The sequence below is a fragment of the Oncorhynchus clarkii genome, chromosome 2, assembly GCF_045791955.1.
Source record: "Oncorhynchus clarkii lewisi isolate Uvic-CL-2024 chromosome 2, UVic_Ocla_1.0, whole genome shotgun sequence".
Classification (NCBI taxonomy): Eukaryota; Metazoa; Chordata; class Actinopteri; order Salmoniformes; family Salmonidae; genus Oncorhynchus; species Oncorhynchus clarkii.
The window spans coordinates 78,680,006-78,698,324 of record NC_092148.1 but is presented as its reverse complement, the minus strand read 5'-3'; the positions used below and the strand labels follow the sequence as shown (position 1 = coordinate 78,698,324).

Here is an 18,319-nt window from a genome sequence, read left to right as displayed (position 1 = left end):
CAGCAGTGGTAAGATGGGACTGCTGTTGGGACAGCTTTATGTAGGCCCTAACAGTTTGTGGGCACCGTTTGTCAACGTTATAGTGCAATTAATGTATTGTTTAGTGTTGTGTTATGTTGTATAGTGGCTTTGCTGGCATGCGTCCCACTTTTATACTTTTTTGCCCCACCAAGATTTACATGCTAAAACCGCCACTGGACACAACCACTTAACACACCCTGTAACTATTCTGCTTCCTCTCTGCAGCTGCCACCACAACCTCCATTTTCTGCAACTTACGTTCCATCCCTTACGTTCCATCTTCCTCTACTTTCTCCACTGCCTCAGCATATGACAACTTCTGCACTTCTCTAACCCTGGAACCCTCAACCTGCCTATCTCGCACGGGACATTTCTGATCTCCAGCCCCATGGACACCCCTACAATTAGCATATACCACTACTTTCCCCAATGCTACACATTCCTTTGTGTCATGCCCTTCTGCACACTTCTCACACCTATGAACCTCCCTCCTACACTCTGCTGCCACATGCCCATATGTTTGACACCTGTAACAACGTAATGTATTCGGCACAAAATCTTGTGCAAGATAACTTATATATCCGAATATCACTTTATCAGGCAAAGACTCAACATCAAAACTCAAAAGAACAGACAATGATTCTTCTGTTTCACCACTCACCTCACCCTGTCTGCGTCGCACCAAACGACAAGCATCACAAACACAGAGAATCTTCCCCTTCAGTCGGTCAACTTTGACATTTTCTGCTACGTCAGTAATTACTCCTTTCAATGACGCCCTTTTCTTGAGAGCAAAACAATTCACGTCTTGCTCCCCCATTCGTTTAACTCGGAGAGCCTTCTCCCTCTGAGCAGCAGAAACACAAACAATTATCACAAGACCACTTCTGGTTAACCTCACTGATTCCACAGCACCCAACTCTGTTTTCACCCATCCTGAAACCACAAATGGATCAGCCAAAAAGCAAGGGTCCACGTTTTCCAAAAACTTCACTCCTACTGTCAGACTCTTCTTTATCCTGACCCTCGTGCAAGCCTCAGGCTCCAAGAACTTCATCAAACCTACCACCTCCGATACTTCAACCTCATTCACTTCCATTTCTCCTCCTGTCTTCAGCTCACTCTGCTTACACTTTCTACCATTATAATTTCACAAACGTCTCGCTTTTGCCCCGCCATTTTTAACCGACTCAAGCACACCCTCTTCCTGCCTCTCTCTCTTAGACCTCCTCTGCCTCACTTTTCCCCTCCATTCCTCCTCCGTATTCCAAGCATTTCTCCTTATGATAATACTGCACTTCTCCTGACATACAGTGGGGCAAAAAAGTATTTAGTCAGCCACCAATTGTGCAAGTTATCCCACTTAAAAATTTGAAAGTCCGTGTTGCCCAGCAACAGCCCCAAAACATCACTGCTCTAGAGGAGATCTGCATGGAGGAATGGGCCAAAATACCAGCAACAGTGTGTGAAAACCTTGTGAAGACTTACAGAAAACGTTTGACCTCTGTCATTGCCAACAAAGGGTATATAACAAAGTATTGAGAAACTTTTGTTATTGACCAAATACTTATTTTCCACCATAATTTGCAAATAAATTCATTAAAAATCCTACAATGTGATTTTCTGGATTTGTTTTCCTCATTTTTTCTGTCATAGTTGAAGTGTACCTATGATGAAAATTACAGGCCTCTCTCATCTTTTAAAGTAGGATAACTTGCACAATTGGTGGCTGACTAAATACTTTTTTGCCCCACTGTACATCTTGTTCTTGCCTTCTCAAGGGACACCATTTAACCGGCAGTCACAATCTCCATGCAATTAGCAGAACCCCTCCGGAAGTAGCCCGGAAGTAGCATCCCACTTATAAAGCTGCTGCTTCGTACTGATGTTCGTCTTTATCAAAAGCTACCGCAACGCTTTTCCATTTCAAACAAGCGTGCTCTTCCAACCACCGTCTCGCTTCATGCCATCACCATTTCTTTTCAAGGGTCAGTTTATGAAGTGCCGCGCATATTTGGCTTATTTTCCATAAGAATCTCAGACAAGTTCGTTTTTTGTGACTTTTAAATATTGCACCGATTTCAGACTTTTTTTGTGTGACTTGCTTCAGCAGGACCCCTCTAGATCTTTGTCATACATCTGACATATTATTATAGCTAATATAATATAGGTATTATTTGTTCCAGCCAGCAGCTAACGTTATAACAATACACCTTTTCAACACCGTCCCCAACTTGAGTTTATCGTTAAGGTTGTAGTTTTGTCACTTGACAATTTTATTTTTAAGTTTTGTTTTGCTTGCTAACTTAGCTTACAGACATGGCACAGTTCGTAAATACCGGTACAATTAGCTCGCAGGAACACACCAATGTAAGCTAGCTAGTTAACGAACTAATTGTATTTGGTTACTCAAATAGTCTTTTAGTGTAAATTGATTTAGACGGCGCAGTTTAGACAGCATGGACGCATTTGGGTATTGGCTGGATGGGATACAGTTTATGCCAAATTGACTTCAAAAGTTGAATGTTTCAGTTAACCCTAAACCGTCTCATGACCTTATTCTCATAACCTGTTACGTTTATACTCATAAACTAATGGGAAAAGTAAAGTCTGACAAACTGTATCCCTTCTAGCCAAAACCACGTAGACGTCATCATAGCCATAAATGGGTCCCCCAACGATAACGTGATTGTCATAGAAACTGAATCCCGATAACGTTAGAGAGTTCGCCATCTTGTAGTCCTAAAAAACAGAAATAAGTTACCTCTGATCTTTCAGCCATTCCTATGGGGGAAAGAATGGGGTTTGGGGATAAACCCTTAAAATAAGGTCTGAGGTTAACACAGGCTTAGGAGATGTTATACATTTAATTAATTTATTTTTATTTCACCTTTATTTAACCAGGTAGGCTAGTTAAGAACAAGTTCTCATTTACAACTTCGACCTGGCCAAGATAAAGCAAAGCAGTTCGACACATACAACAACACAGAGTTACACATGGAATAAACAAACATACAGTCAATAATACAGTAGAAAAAGTATATATACAGTGTGTGCAAATGAGGTAGGATAAGGGAGGTAAGGCAATAAATAGGCCATGGTGGCAAAGTAATTACAATATAGCAATTAAACACTGGAATGGTAGATGTGCAGAAGATGAATGTGCAAGTAGAGATACTGGGGTGCAAAGGAGCAAAATAAATAAAGTATGAGGATGAGGTAGTTGGATGGGCTGTTTACAGATGGGCTATGTGCAGTGATCTGTGAGCTGCTCTGACCGCTGGTGCTTAAATCTACTGAGGGAGATATGAGTCTCCAGCTTCAGTGGTTTTTGCATTTCGTTCCAGTCATTGGCAGCAGAGAACTGTAAGGAAAGGCGGCCAAAGGAAGAATTGGCTTTGGGGGTGACCAGTGAGATATAAATGCTGGAGCGCGTGCTACTGGTGGGTGCTGCTATGGTGACCAGTGAACTGAGATAAGGCGGGGCTTTATCTAGCAGAGACTTGTAGATGACCTGGAGCCAGTGGGTTTGGTAATGAGTATGAAGCGTGGGCCAGCCAATGAGAGGGTAAAGGTCGCAGTGGTGGGTATTATATGGGGCTTTGATGACAAAACGGATGGCACTGTGATAGACTGCATCAAATTTGTTGAGTAGAGTGTTGGAGGCTATTTTGTAAATGGCATCGCCGAAGTCGAGGATCAGTAGGATGGTCAGTTTTACGAGGGTATGTTTGGCAAAATGAGTGAAGGATGCTTTGTTTTGCGAAATAGGAAGCTGATTCTAGATTTAATTTTGGATTGGAGATGTTTAATGTGAGTCTGGAAGGAGAGTTTACAGTCTAACCAGACACCTAGGCATTTGTAGTTGTCCACATTCTAAGTCAGAATCGTCCCTAGTAGTGATGCTGGACGGACGGGCAGGTGCGGGCAGCGATCGGTTGAAGAGCATGCATTTAGTTTTACTTGCATTTAAGAGCAGTTGGAGGCCATGGAATGAGAGTTGTATGGCATTGAAGCTCGTCTGGAGGTTAGTTAACACAGTATCCAAAGAAGGGCCAGAGGTATATAGAATGGTGTCATCTGCGTAGAGGTGGATCAGAAAATCACCAGCAGCAAGAGCGACATCATTGATGTACAGTCGTGGCCAAAAGTTTTGAGAATGACACAAAAATTAATTTACACTAAGTTTGCTGCTTCAGTGTCTAGATATTTTTGTCAGATGTTACTATGGAATACTGAAGTATAATTACAAGCATTTAATAAGTGTCAAAGGCTTTTATTGACAATTATATGAAGTTGATGCTAAGAGTCAATATTTGCTGTGTAGACCCTTCTTATTCAAGACCTCTGCAATCCGCCCTGGCGTGCTGTCAATTAACTTCTGGGCCACATCCTGACTAATGGCAGCCCATTCTTGTATAATCAATGTTTGGAATTTGTTTTGTTTGTCCACCCGCCTCTTGAGGATTGACCACAAGTTCTCAATAGGATTAAGGTCTGGGGTATTTCCTGGCCATGGACCCAAAATATCAATATTTTGGTCCCCGAGCCACTTAGTTATCACTTTTGCCTTATGGCAAGGTGCTCCATCATGCTGGAAAAGGCATTGTTCGTCACCAAACTGTTCCTGGATGGTTGGGAGAAGTTGCTCTCGGAGGATGTGTTGGTACCATTCCTTTTTAATGACTGTTTTTAGGCAAAATTGTGAGTGAGCCCACTCCCTTGGCTGAGAAGCAACTCCGCACATGAATGGTCTCAGGATGCTTTACTGTTGGCATGACACAGGACTGATGGTAGCGCTCACCAGACAAGCTTTTTTCCGGATGCCCCAAACAATCGGAAACGGGATTCATCAGAGAAAATGACTTTACCCCAGTCCTCAGCAGTCCAATCCCTGTACCTTTTGCAGAATATCAGTCTGTCCCTGATATTTTTCCTGGAGAGAAGTGACTTCTTTGCTGCCCTTCTTGACAGCAGGCCATCCTCCAAAAGTCTTTGCCTCACTGTGCGTGCAGATGCACTCACACCTGCCTGCTGCCATTCCTGAGCAAGCTCTGTACTGGTGGTGCCCCGATCCCGCAGCTGAATCAACCTTTCTTGGGCGCCCTGAAGCCTTCATCACAACAATTGAACTGCTCTCCTTGAAGTTTTTGATGATCCGATAAATGGTTGATTTAGGTGCAATCTTACTGGCAGCAATATCCTTGTCTGTGAAGCCCTTTTTGTGCAAAGCAATGATGACGGTCCGTGTTTCCTTGCAGGTAACCATGGGTGACAGAGGAAGAACAATGATTCAAAGCACCACCCTCCTTTTGAAGCTTCCAGTCTGTTATTACGATCAGTATGACAGAGTGATCTCCAGCCTTGTCCTCGTCAACACTCACACCTGTGTTAACGAGAGAATCACTGACATGATGTCTGCCGGTCCTTTTGTGGAAAGGGCTGAAATGCAGTGGAAATGTTTTTTTTTGGGAGATTCAGTTCATTTGCATGGCAAAGAGGGAGTTTGCAATTAATTGCAATTCATCTGATCACTCTTCATAACATTCTGGAGTATATGCAAATTTCCATCATACAAACTGAGGCAGCAGACTTTGTGAAGATGAATATTTGTGCCATTCTCAAAACCTTTGGCCACGGCTGTATACAAAGAAGAGAGTCGGCCCGAGAATTGAACCCTGTGGCACCCCCATAGAGACTGCCAGAGGTCCGGACAACAGGCCCTACGATTTGACACACTGAACTCTATAAAGCCTTGGCCAGGTCGATGAATACGGCTGCACAGTAATGTCTCTTATCGATGGCTGTTATGATATCGTTTAGGACCTTGAGCGTGGCTGAAGTGCACCCATGACCAGCTCTGAAACCAGATTGCATAGCGGAGAAGGAACGGTGGGATTCGAAATGGTTGGTAATCTGTTTGTTGACTTGGCTTTCGAAGACCTTAGAAAGGCAGGGTAGGATAGATATAGGTCTGTAGCAGTTTGGGTCTAGAGTGTCTCCGCCCTTTGAAGAGGGGGATGACCGCGGCAGCTTTCCAATCTTTGGGAATCTCAGACGATACGAAAGAGAGGTTGAACAGGCTAGTAATAGGGGTTGCAACAATTTCTGCAGATCATTTTAGAAAGAGAGGGTCCAGGTTGTCTAGCCCGGCTAATTTGTAGGGGTCCAGATTTTGCAGCTCTTTCAGAACATCAGCTATCTGGATTTGGGTGAAGGAGAAATGGGGGAGGCTTGGGTGAGTTGCTGTGGGGGGTCCAGGGCTGTTGACCAGGTTAGGGGTAGCCAGGTGGAAAGCATGGCCAGCCGTAGAAAAATGCTTATTGAAATTCTCAATTATAGTGGATTTATCGGTGATGACAGTGTTTCCTAGCCTCAGTGCAGTGGGCAGCTGGGAGGAAGTGCTCTTATTCTCCATGGACTTTACAGTGTCCCAGAACTTTTTAGATTTTTTGCTACAGGATTCAGATTTCTATTTGTTAAAGCTAGCCTTAGCTTTCCTAACTGCCTGTATATATTGGTTCTTAACTTCCCTGAAAAGTTGCATATCACGGGGGCTATTCGATGCTAATGCAGAACACCACAGGGTGTTTTTGTGCTGGTCAAGGGCAGTCAGGTCTGTAGAGAACCAAGGGCTATATCTGTTGCTGGTTCTACATTTTTTGAATTGGGCATGCTTATTTAAGATGGTGAGGAAAGCACTTTTAAAGAATAAGCAGGCATCCTCAACTGACAGAATGAGGTCAATATCCATCCAGGATACCCGGGCCAGGTTGGTTAGGAAGGCCTGCTCACTGAAGTGTTTTAGGGAGCGTTTGACAGTGATGAGGGGTGATCGTAGTAGAAGATTAGTAGATCAGTAGATTTCAACAACGCCCCCTTTGGTAGTTCTATCTTGTCGGAAAATGTTATAGTTAAGGATGGAAATTTCAGGGTTTTTGGTTGTCTTCCTAAGCCAGGATTCAGACACGGCTAGGACATCCGGGTTGGCAGAGTGTGCTAAAGCAGTGAATAAAATGAGATAATATAAGTCAGTTAACATGGCATTCATGAATTATGACGCCTTTCTGTGCTTGTTTTGACATTAAACTGACATTAGCTAAAGAAGATTATCTCATAGAACAAAACGTATAAGATCTCCTAAACCTGTGGTTACCACCGACCTTATTTTCTGCGTTTATCCAGAAACCCTCCAAAAACGACATTAATTTCCACATAGGCTTTGGCCAACAAGCAATGGCAAGTATGAGTAGTTGCAGGCACTCCTATAGCGTGACCAGAGTATGACCAAGTGAGTGAGTCTTGAAAGGAGTGGTTGTATGGAAAGCGAATCAGCTAATTGGGCAGATTTGTTGCCACTTAAGACCGTTTTGCATGGCTGATTGGGCTCCATTGCTTAGTTAAATAAAGGTTCAATAAAAAAATATATATATAGTATATATTTGACCTGTTGATAAGCCGGTTATGCTACGGTGACCAATGGGTGGTAAGTCGATGTGCCTGCCAACATGGAAGTGTTTTCTACTCAGTATCATGGTCATGTTGTTGGTAGTAGCTAACGTGGCCAAGTTTTTTTCTCTCACATTATTTTATTTAAAGTAGGACAACAATGGGACACAGTGCCATTCGCTGCCTCGTCAACGGAGTGGGAAGTATCTACCTCTTAGCCAATATCAAATCAAATCAAATTTTTATTTGTCACATACACATGGTTAGCAGATGTTAATGCGAGTGTAGCGAAATGCTTGTGCTTCTAGTTCCGACAATGCAGTAATAACCAACGAGTAATCTAACCTAACAATTCCACAACTACTACCTTATACACACAAGTGTAAAGGGATAAAGAATATGTACATAAAGATATATGAATGAGTGATGGTACAGAACGGCATAGGCAAGATGCAGTAGATGGTATAGAGTACAGTATATACATATGAGATGAGTAATGTAGGGTATATAAACATAAAGTGGCATAGTTTAAAGTAGCTAGTGATACATGTGTTACATAAAGAGGGCAAGATGCAGTAGATGCAGCAAGATGCAGCATTTTAAATGAGTACAGTATAAACCTATACATATGAGATGAGTAATGTAGGTTATGTAAACATTATATTAAGTGGCATTGTTTAAAGTGTTTAGTGATACATTTTTTACATCAATTTCCAATTTCAATTCCCTTATTAAAGTGGCTGGAGTTGAGTCAGTATGTTGGCAGCAGCCACTCAATGTTAGTGGTGGCTGTTTAACAGTCTGATGGCCTTGAGATAGAAGCTGTTTTTCAGTCTCTCAGTCCCTGCTTTGATGAACCTGTACTGACCTTGCCTTCTGGATGATAGCGGGGTGAACAGGCAGTGGCTCGGGTGGTTGTTGTCCTTGATGATCTTTATGGCCTTCCTGTGACATCGGGTGGTGTAGGTGTCCTGGAGGGCAGGTAGTTTGCCCCCGGTGATGCGTTGTGCAGATCTCACTACCCTCTGGAGAGCCTTACGGTTGTGGGCGGAGCAGTTGCCGTACCAGGCGGTAATACAGCCCGACAGGATGCTCTCGATTGTGCATCTTTAGAAGTTTGTGAGTGCTTTTGGTGACAAGCCAAATTTCTTCAGCCTCCTGAGGTTGAAGAGGCGCTGCTGCGCCTTCTTCACAACGCTGTCTGTGTGGGTGGACCAATTCAGTTTGTCCGTGATGTGTACACCAAGGAACTTAAAACTTTCCACCTTCTCCACTACTGTACCAACGATGTGGATAGGGGGGTGCTCCCTCTGCTGTTTCCTGAAGTCCACAATCATCTCCTTTATTTTGTTTGACGTTGAGTGTGAGGTTATTTTCCTGACACCACACTCCGAGGGCCCTCACCTCCTCCCTGTAGGCTGTCTCGTCGTTGTTGGTAATCAAGCCTACCACTGTAGTGTCGTCGGCAAACTTGATGATTGAGTTGGAGGCGTGCATGGCCACGCAATCATGGGTGAACAGGGGGTACAGGAGAGGGCTCAGAACGCACCCTTGTGGAGCCCCAGTGTTGAGGATCAGCGGGGTGGAGATGTTGTTACCTACCCTCACCACCTGGGGGCGGCCCGTCATTAAGTCGAGTACCCAGTTGCACAGGGCACTTACTCACGTAGGCTGCAGTGAAGGAGAGCCCGCAGGTTTTGGTAGTGGGCCGTGTCAGTGGCACTGCATTGTCCTCAAAGAGAGCAAAAAAAGTGATTTAGTCTGTCTGGGAGCAAGACATCCTGGTCCGCGACGGGGCTAGTTTTCTTTTTGTAATCCGTGATTGACTGTAGACCCTGCCACATACCTCTTGTGTCTGAGCCGATGAATTGCGACTCTACTTTGTCTCTATACTGACACTTATCTTGTTTGATTGCCTTGTGGAAGGAATAGCTATACTGTTTGTATTCGGTTATGTTTCCGGTCACCTTGCCCTGGTTAAAAGCAGTGGTTTGCGCTTTCAGTTTCGCGCGAATGCTGCCATCAATCCACGGTTTCTGGTTTGGGAATGTTTTAATCGTTGCTGTGGGTATAGCATCGCCGATGCACTTTCTAATGAACTCGCTTACCGAATCAGCGTATTCGTCAATGTTGTTGTTGGACGCAATGCGAACATATCCCAATCCACGTGATCGAAGCAGTCTTGAAGCGTGGAATCAAATTGGTCGGACCAGCGTTGAACCGACCTGAGCGCGGGAGCTTCTTGTTTTAGTTTCTGTCTGTAGGCTGGAAGCAACCAAATGGAGTCATGGTCAGCTTTTCCGAAAGGAGGGCAGGGGAGGGCCTTATATGCGTTGCGGAAGTTAGAATAACAATGATCCAGGGTTTTACCAGCCCTGGTAGCACAATCGATATGCTGATAGAATTTAGGGAGTCTTGTTTTCAGATTAGCCTTGTTAAAATCCCCAGCTACAATGAATACAGCCTCAGGATATGTGGTTTCCAGTTTACCTAGACTTAAATAAATAAATAAATAAGTTTGTTCAGGGCCATCGATGTGTCTGCTTGGGGGGGAATATATATACGGCTGTGATTATAATCGACGAGAATTCCCTTGGTAGATAATGTGGTCGACATTTGATTGTGAGGATTTCTAAGTCCGGTGAACAGAAGGACTTGAGTTCCTGTATGTTGTTATGATCACACCACGTCTCGTTAATCATAAGGCATACCGCCCCTCTTCTTACCAGAAATATGCTTGTTTCTGTCGGCGCGAAGCGTGAAGAAACCAGCTGGCTGCACCGACTCTGTTAGCGTCTCTCGAGTGAGCCATGTTTCCGTGAAGCAAAGAATGTTACAGTCTCTGATGTCTCTCTGGAATGCTACCCTTGCTCGGATTTCATCAACCTTGTTGTCAAGAGACTGGACATTGCCGAGTAGTATGCTAGGGAGTGGTCCTCGATGTGCCCGTCTCCGGAGCCTGACCAAAAGACCGCTTTGTTTGCCCCTTTTACGGCGTCGTTGTTTAGGGTCGTCGGCTGGGAACCGATCCATTGTCCCGGGTGGAAGGCAAAACACAGGATCCGCTTCGGGAGAGTCATATTCCTGGTCGTAATGATGGTGAGTTGACGTTGCTCTTATATTCAGTAGTTTCTCCCGACTGTATGTAATGAAACCTAAGATTACCTGGGGTACCAATGTAAGAAACAACACGTAAAAAAACAAAATACTGCATAGTTTCCTAGGAACGTGAAGCGAGGCGGCCATCTCTGTCGGTGCCGGAAGTAGGTGGTTGAGTGAATATCAAGGTGAAAGCTGCACATGCATACAACGCATGAAGTACACCCATCATCTCTTACCTGAATAAATGAATAAATAATGGTCCATTTTATAACCTAAAATGTATTTTTTTTGTGTGTAAAACTAACAGTGAAATACGACTGTCACCCCCTGACCTTAGTTATCTTTGTTTTATTTATTATTTTGGTTAGGTCAGGGTGTGATGAGGGTGATATGTGGGTTTTTCCAGTCTAGGTGTTTTTATGTCTATGGTTGCCTAGGTTGGTTCTCAATCAGAGGCAGCTGTTTATCGTTGTCTCTGATTGGGGACCATATTTAGGTAGCCATATGCCTTGGACAGTTTGTGGGTTATTGTCTGTGTAGTTGCATGTCAGCACTCGAGTTTATAGCTTCACGGTCATTTTTGTTATTTGTGTTAGTTTGTTTAGTGTTCTTCGTTTTAAATAAAGAAGAATGTATTCATCTCACGCTGCGCCTTGGTCTCCTTGTTATGGCGAACGTGAAAGAATAACCCACCAAACCAGGACCAAGCAGCGTGAAAAGGAGGAACAGCGATTAATGGGGAAATGGAGGAGGTATTAGATGGAGTAGGACCCTGGACACAGCCGGGAGCGTATCGCTGTCCTAAGGAGGAGTTAGAGGCAGCGAAAGCGGAACAGTGATACTACGAGGGGAAATACAGGAGAATAGAGGAACAGTGACTATACGAAGGTACACGGCTGGCACGGAAGCCTGAGAGGCAGCCCCAAGATTTTTTTTTGGGGGGGGGGGGGCACGAGGAGATTGGCTGAGTCAGGTAGGAGACCTGAGCCAGGCACCTTGTTATTCAAAGATGCGCAATATGCGTGTCTCCAGTGCGCTATTCTAGTCCGGTGCGCTCTATTCCAACTTCTCGCATTTGCGGGGCTAGAATGGGCATCCAGCCAGGACGCATTGTGCCTGCTCTATGTTCTGGTACTGTCACGCCCTGACCTTAGTTATCTTTGTTTTATTTATTATTTTGGTTAGGTCAGGGTGTGACGAGGGGGATGTGTTTTTTGTCTGTCTAGGGTTTTTGTATGTTTATGGGGTTTTTCCAGTCTAGGTGTTTTTATGTCTATGGTTGCCTAGATTGGTTCTCAATCAGAGGCAGCTGTTTATCGTTGTCTCTGATTGGGCACCATATTTAGGTAGCCATATGCCTTGGATAGTTTGTGGGTTATTGTCTATGTGTAGTTGCATGTCACCACTCGTGTTTATAGCGTCACGTTTTTGTTAGTTTGTTTAGTGTTCTTCGTTTAAATAAAGAAGAATGTATTCATCTCACACTGCGCCTTGGTCTCCTTGTTATGACGAACGTGACACACTCAGACTTATTCTATGGCTTAAAAACAGAAGTTCAAACTCTCGGCGTATGGTCAATGTAGGTCAATGTACGGTAGTAGCGTGGTAAAAAAAATTAAACACTGCTCAATCAAAACCGTCTAACACAGGGTTTCCCAAACTCTGTGCACATTTTGATTTTTTTTTCCCCCCCTAACACTACACAGGTGATCAAAACTTGATGATTAGTTGATTATTTTAATCAACTGTATAGTGCAAGGGCAAAACCAGGCCTCTGACCTCCTTATAGGACTCATCGTTGTGGGTGATCAGGCCTACCACCGTTGTGTTGTTGACAAACTTAATGATGGTGTTGGAGTCGTGCTTGGCCACGCAGTCACGGGTGAACAGGGAGTACAGGATGATATTAAGCACGCACTCCTGAGGGGCACCCGTGTTGAGGATCAGTGTGGCAGACATGTTGTTGCCTACCCTTACCACCTGGGGGCGGCCCTCAGGAAGTCCAGGATCCAGTTGCAGAGGGAGGTGATTAGTCCCAGGGTCCTTAGGTTAGTGATGAGCTTTGAGGCCACTATGGTGTTGAACGCTGAGCTGTAGTCAATAAACAGCATTCTCACCTAGGTGTTCCTTCTGTCCATGTGGGAAAGGGCAGTGTTGAGTGCAATAGAGATTGTGCCATCTGTGGATCTGTTGGGGCGGTATGCAAATTGGAGTGGGTCTAGGGTTTCTGGGATGATGGTGTTGTTGTGAGCCATGACCAGCCTTTCAAAGCACTTCATGGCTATAGATGTGAGTGCTACGGTTCGGTAGTCATTTAGGTAGGTTACCTTGGTGTTCTTGGGCACAGGGACTATGGTGATCTGCATGAAATATGTAGGTATTACAGACGGCCAGGGACAGGTTGAAAATATCAGTGAAGACACTTGCCAATTGGTCAGCGCATGCTCTGAGTACATGTCCTGGTAATCCATCTGGCCCTGCTGCCTTGTGAATGTTGACCTGTTTAAAGGTCTTATTCACATCGGCTACACTGATCACACTGTCGTCCAGAACAACTGGTGCTCTCATACATTATTCAGTGTTGCATACCTCGAAGCGTGCATCAAAGTAATTTAGCTCGTCTGGTAGGCTTGTGTCACTGGGCAGCTCGCGGCTGGGCTTCCCTTTGTAGTCCGTAATAGTTTGCAAGCCATGCCACACTCGACGAGCGTCGGAGCCCGTGTAGTAGGATTCAATCTTAGTCCTGTATTAACACTTTGCCTGTTTGATGGTTCGTCTGAGGGCATAGCAGAATTTCTTATAAGCGTCCGGGTTAGTGTCCCGCTCCTTGAAAGTGGCAGCTCTACCCTTTAGCTCAGTGCAGATGTTGCCTGTAATCCATGGCGTCTGATTGGGGTTGTACGTAAGGTCAATGTGGGGACAACGTCATCGATGCACTTATTGATGAAGCCGGTAACTGATGTGGTATAATCCTCATTGCCATCGGATGAGCCCCGGGAACGTATTCCAGTCTGTGCTAGGAAAACGGTCCTGTAGCTTAGCATCTGCATCATCTGACCACTTCCATATTGAGCGAGTGACTGGTACTTCCTGCTTTAGTTTTAGCTTGTAAGCAGGAATCAGAAGGATTGAAGTATGGTCAGATTTGTCAAAATGAGGGCGAGGGAGAGCTTTGTATGCGTCTCTGTGTGTGGAGTAAAGATGGTCTAGAGTTTTTTTCTTCCTCTGTTGCACATGTAACATGCTGGAAATGAGGTAAAACATATTTAAGTTTCCCTGCATTAAAGTCCCCGGCCACTAGGAGCACCACCTCTGGATGAGCATTTTCTTGTTTGCTTATGGCTTTATACAGCTCGTTGATTGCGGTCTTAGTGCCAGCTACGACATCCACTCCTTTCCACACGCCCACTACTTTCTTTTTGACACACCCACTTGCCCATACTCCGGTCGCCATATAGAGTACCACAGTATAAGTCATATAACCTATAAAACGTAGAGGTCAAACATGGAAATAATTTTCCCAACATTCATTTTTTCCATAGGGGATTTTAGAAACACTTAAAATAAGGTCTGTGTTTCGTGTAGGCTTACCCTGGCGTGACATTTTGATAACTGTAAATCTCTATCTGACAAGGTGACTTTTATCAATATATTTATCAACTTCAGGGCAAAGTTGGGCTGTTCACAGGCTGCAACATTTACCAACAGTTGGGACCTAAACGAGTCGAGTAGGCTGTAGTGGAAACCTATGAAGATGAACCCCTTGATGTTCAACAAACTGCTTACTAAGCTGGGTGTGTGTGGTAGCTGGCGTTTCATGGACATGTTAGGTCTGGACGAGGACGATTTGTCGTCTGTACCGATTCCATGCGTCACCGTCATTCTGCGGTTCCTGCTAACGGAACAGCATGAGTTGTTCCGGGAAGAGGAAGGAGAGCTGGTGTTTGGGGGTCTGACTGTTTTCTTCCTGAGAAACAAAGTGGTCAACTCCTGTGGCATCGTAGCTCTGCTGCACGCATTTGCCGAAAACTCCACCCACATGGTAGTACCATGGTGACTCGCCTGTGAAGAAGTTGAACGAGACATATTGGATGACCCCCCTTAACAAAGCTGCCCACCTAGAGATGAACCAGGCCGCCAGAGAGGCCTATTATGACGTGGCAGCACAGGGCCAATGCCGGGTCGAAGCAGATCACGTCAACTTCCATTTAACTACCTTTGTCAAGGTGAACAGAATACTTTATGAGCTGGATCCTAGGATGGCCAGTAAACCATGGAGACACCCAGGACAACTCCTTCATCTGGGATGCGGCTCGTGTTTGTCAGGAGTTTGTGGAGAGAGAGGAGGGGGAGGTCCACTTCTCTGCTATAGCCTTCTGTTTCTCCAAGAAGGCACACACGTAGTCTGAAACACAAACAATGTACACCCTCACACACACTGCAGCACATAGTAAAGCTTGCCAAAGCCTGGTGTCTGTGTTTGATGACGAGGATGTCAACGCTACATCTTAGGTCTGTTTCTGTAGTCTCAAAATGATCAAACATTCTGTTACATGAACAAATTGTATTTTCTATTATTTCATCACACATTGTAAAAATAATTTATTACATCACATGAAATACATGTTATTCAAATATGTTGTCTCGCCCCCACAAGTAAACCTGGGTTTCTAGTAGATTCTATAGCCACAGTCAAAATAGGCTATATCGTCAACATTTTTCTAAACAAAAATGAGCTTTTTGGTCTTCATTTAAGGTTAGGGTTAGTTTTAAACCCCGTTTTTAAGAAGATAAAGTGTAGAAATAGTCGGGTTTTAGCAATAATTATGACTTTGTGAAAACCATAATAAAAAACCATAAACCCGTGTTTACACAGGCAGCCCAATTATGATATTTTCCCCACTAATTGGTATTTTGACCAATCACGTCGGGTATTTTCACATCAGAAATGTAAATGGTGGTGGGTTAGATAAAGACAAATTGGGTATCCTAATGAAAAAGCAACACACATTATTCGAAAAGAAAGCTCGAGACTTCATTTTTAAAAGTCAGCAAGATAAATGGGAAAATGATGAGAAGTGCTCGGCATATTTTTTCAAGCAAATTAAATCACGGGGAAAGAGGAGGACTATTTCGGCTTTATTGGACCAAGATGGGGAGATGGTTGAGGATAGAGATGGCATGCTTGGTGTCGCTACACACCACTTTTCTCAGCTATTTCAAAAACAAACAATTGATTATGAGAAAGGGACTACATTTTTAAAATGCGTGGATGTGCAAATACCTTTGGATATTAGAGACCAATTAGAAGGGGAATTGAAATTAGATTAAATTTATATGGCACTGAAGAGCATGAAAGATAACAAAGTACCAGGAGTGGATGGGCTCTCTAAAGAGTTCTACATAGTTTTTTGGGATATAATTGGATGTCATCTGTTGGAAGTGTTTAGAGCTATATTTGGTTTAGAGCATATGGGAGGTTCGATGTGTGAGGGGGTAATCTCACTACTGTATAAAAAGGGAGACCCCAAGACATTAGCAAATTGGAGACCTTTAACAATGTTGTGTGTTGACTATAAATTATTAAGCAAAGCCGTAACTAATCGCCTATCTTCTGCCATGGCATATGTTGTTGGTTTAGACCAAACATGTGGTGTGGTGGGGAGAAGATTAACCTGGAACTTGCAATTGCACAGAGACGTTCAAGCCTATTTAGAGGAAAGGCACCTGCAAGCTATTACTGTGAATTTGGACCAGGAAAAAGCCTTTGACATGGTAAACCATGAGTTTTTGTTTAGAATTATGGGGAAATTTGGGTTTGGAAATAATTTTATGAAATGGGTAAAAATTCTGTATAGTAATGTGGGTAGCAGGGTAAATATTAATGGGAATATTGGAAATGTTATCAAGCAATTACGAGGTGTCAGACAGGGTGACCCTCTATCTGCTCTATTGTATGTTTTATATATTGAACCTTTCGCATGCGCAATTAGGAAAAATTACAACATCAAAGGCATCATTTTACCTGGAGGGGATATGCTAAAAATATCGCAATATGCGGACGACACAGTTTTATATTTACAAGACGACCTGAGCTTGAAAGAGTCTATCAAAGTCATTGATGAATTCTCTGTTGCGTCTGGGTCGAAGATAAACAAGAATAAAACAGAAATAAAATATTTGGGACAGTGGAAAAGGAGAACGGACCAGTTATGTGGTTTGACTGTGTGCACAGGACCAATGGTTGTGCTCGGCATATCTTTCGGAAATGAAATTAAAGATGACATGTTCAATTGGAAAGAAAAACTATTATCAATTAATAAAAGATTGGGACTGTGGAAAGTCAGGCGACTATATTTTAGTGGGAAGGTGTTAGTGCTGAAGGCGGACATTCTGCCTTCATTACTTCACCTTGCATATGTGTTTCCCATGCCGGTGTCACTAAGAAAAACTTTTATACGGGTACTGTTTAATTTCTTTTGGGGGGGATATGAGTACATCCGTAGAGATCGGATGTACCAGCCTATAGAGGCTGGTGGAAGGGATTTCCCTCATATTCCTCTCAAGCTAGATGCGTTGTTCTACTCAAACATTTGTTGTCTTTTGTCGTCTTCTGTACACAAATGTCACATTTTAATAAAATTCTGGCTGTCTGTACCGTTAAGGTTCATGGTGAAGTGGGATAATAGTAAGCCAAAAGCTGAAATTATCCCGTTACATTTTAAGAAAATAGTGGAATGGGCAAGGAAAACCCCTGTCTGCAAAGTAAAGGAAAATGTAATCAACCACAGATTGCTATACGCCAAATTAATAGAAAATTGTCGTCCTAGAGACGGATTACCAATATCGCCTTCCACCTGGATACGGACACAATTAAAAGGGTTAGACAACAGACTGAAAGATTTTAATTGGCTTGTTTTACACAGACGTCTTCCGGTCCGTTCAACTTTATACGATCATAATTTGACCCTAAATAAATTCTGTCCCAGGGACAATTGTTTCGCAATCGAAACAATTCCACATGTTTTATGGGAATGTTCCTTTGCTCAATCAGTTTGGGGGAAAAAGTAAACAATTTTTTGAGATTTTAAAAAACATTGATTATGAAGGGGTTGTCAAACTTGAAATAAAAAATGTGGAAAGGGTGCAATTATTAGCATTAGTGACTCTGGTGTCCCTTATCAAGACCAAACTTTGGGAGGCCAGATGTGGTGCAGTTAATGACACCCTCAAGTGGTCACCGACGGGATTGGTTCAATTTATAAAACAGGAAGTTTGGAAAAGAATACAATTTGAAATAGATAAGGGGGGCATTGCATCAGTAAGACAGAGATGGAAAGGGATTTACCCGTCATTGTAAATGTGTTTATAACCGATATATAATTGTATTACATAGGTACAATTGAAATGTAATCTAAGCCTTTGTAGATATTTGATATACACAGTTTTTTCCAGAGTGCATTTTGGCATATGTATATATTTTTATTTATAGAATTGTTTGTATTGTTTTTGGAGATTGTTAGAGGCATGTTAATCTTGAATATAGGCCAATAATACTGCTCAGGTTCTGCAGAACAGCACTTTTTTTAGGAGTTTTGATATTCTTATATTGTTACGGTACTTGTTGATACTGTTTGTAAGTATCCATGTTATGTACAACGTTATGCACTGAATTTGTATTTGAATGTGAAATGAAAATAAAAATTATTTTTCAAAAAAAAAAAAAAAAATTCACATCAGAGCTGAT

At 43.2% G+C, this 18,319-nt stretch overlaps 1 pseudogene; it reads left to right on the top strand.

Annotated features, from left to right (window-relative positions):
- Window positions 1–13,515: 13,515 nt before the first annotated feature.
- On the top strand, window positions 13,516–14,976 carry LOC139378213 (ubiquitin carboxyl-terminal hydrolase isozyme L1-like; annotated as a pseudogene).
- The last annotated feature ends 3,343 nt before the right edge of the window (window positions 14,977–18,319 follow it).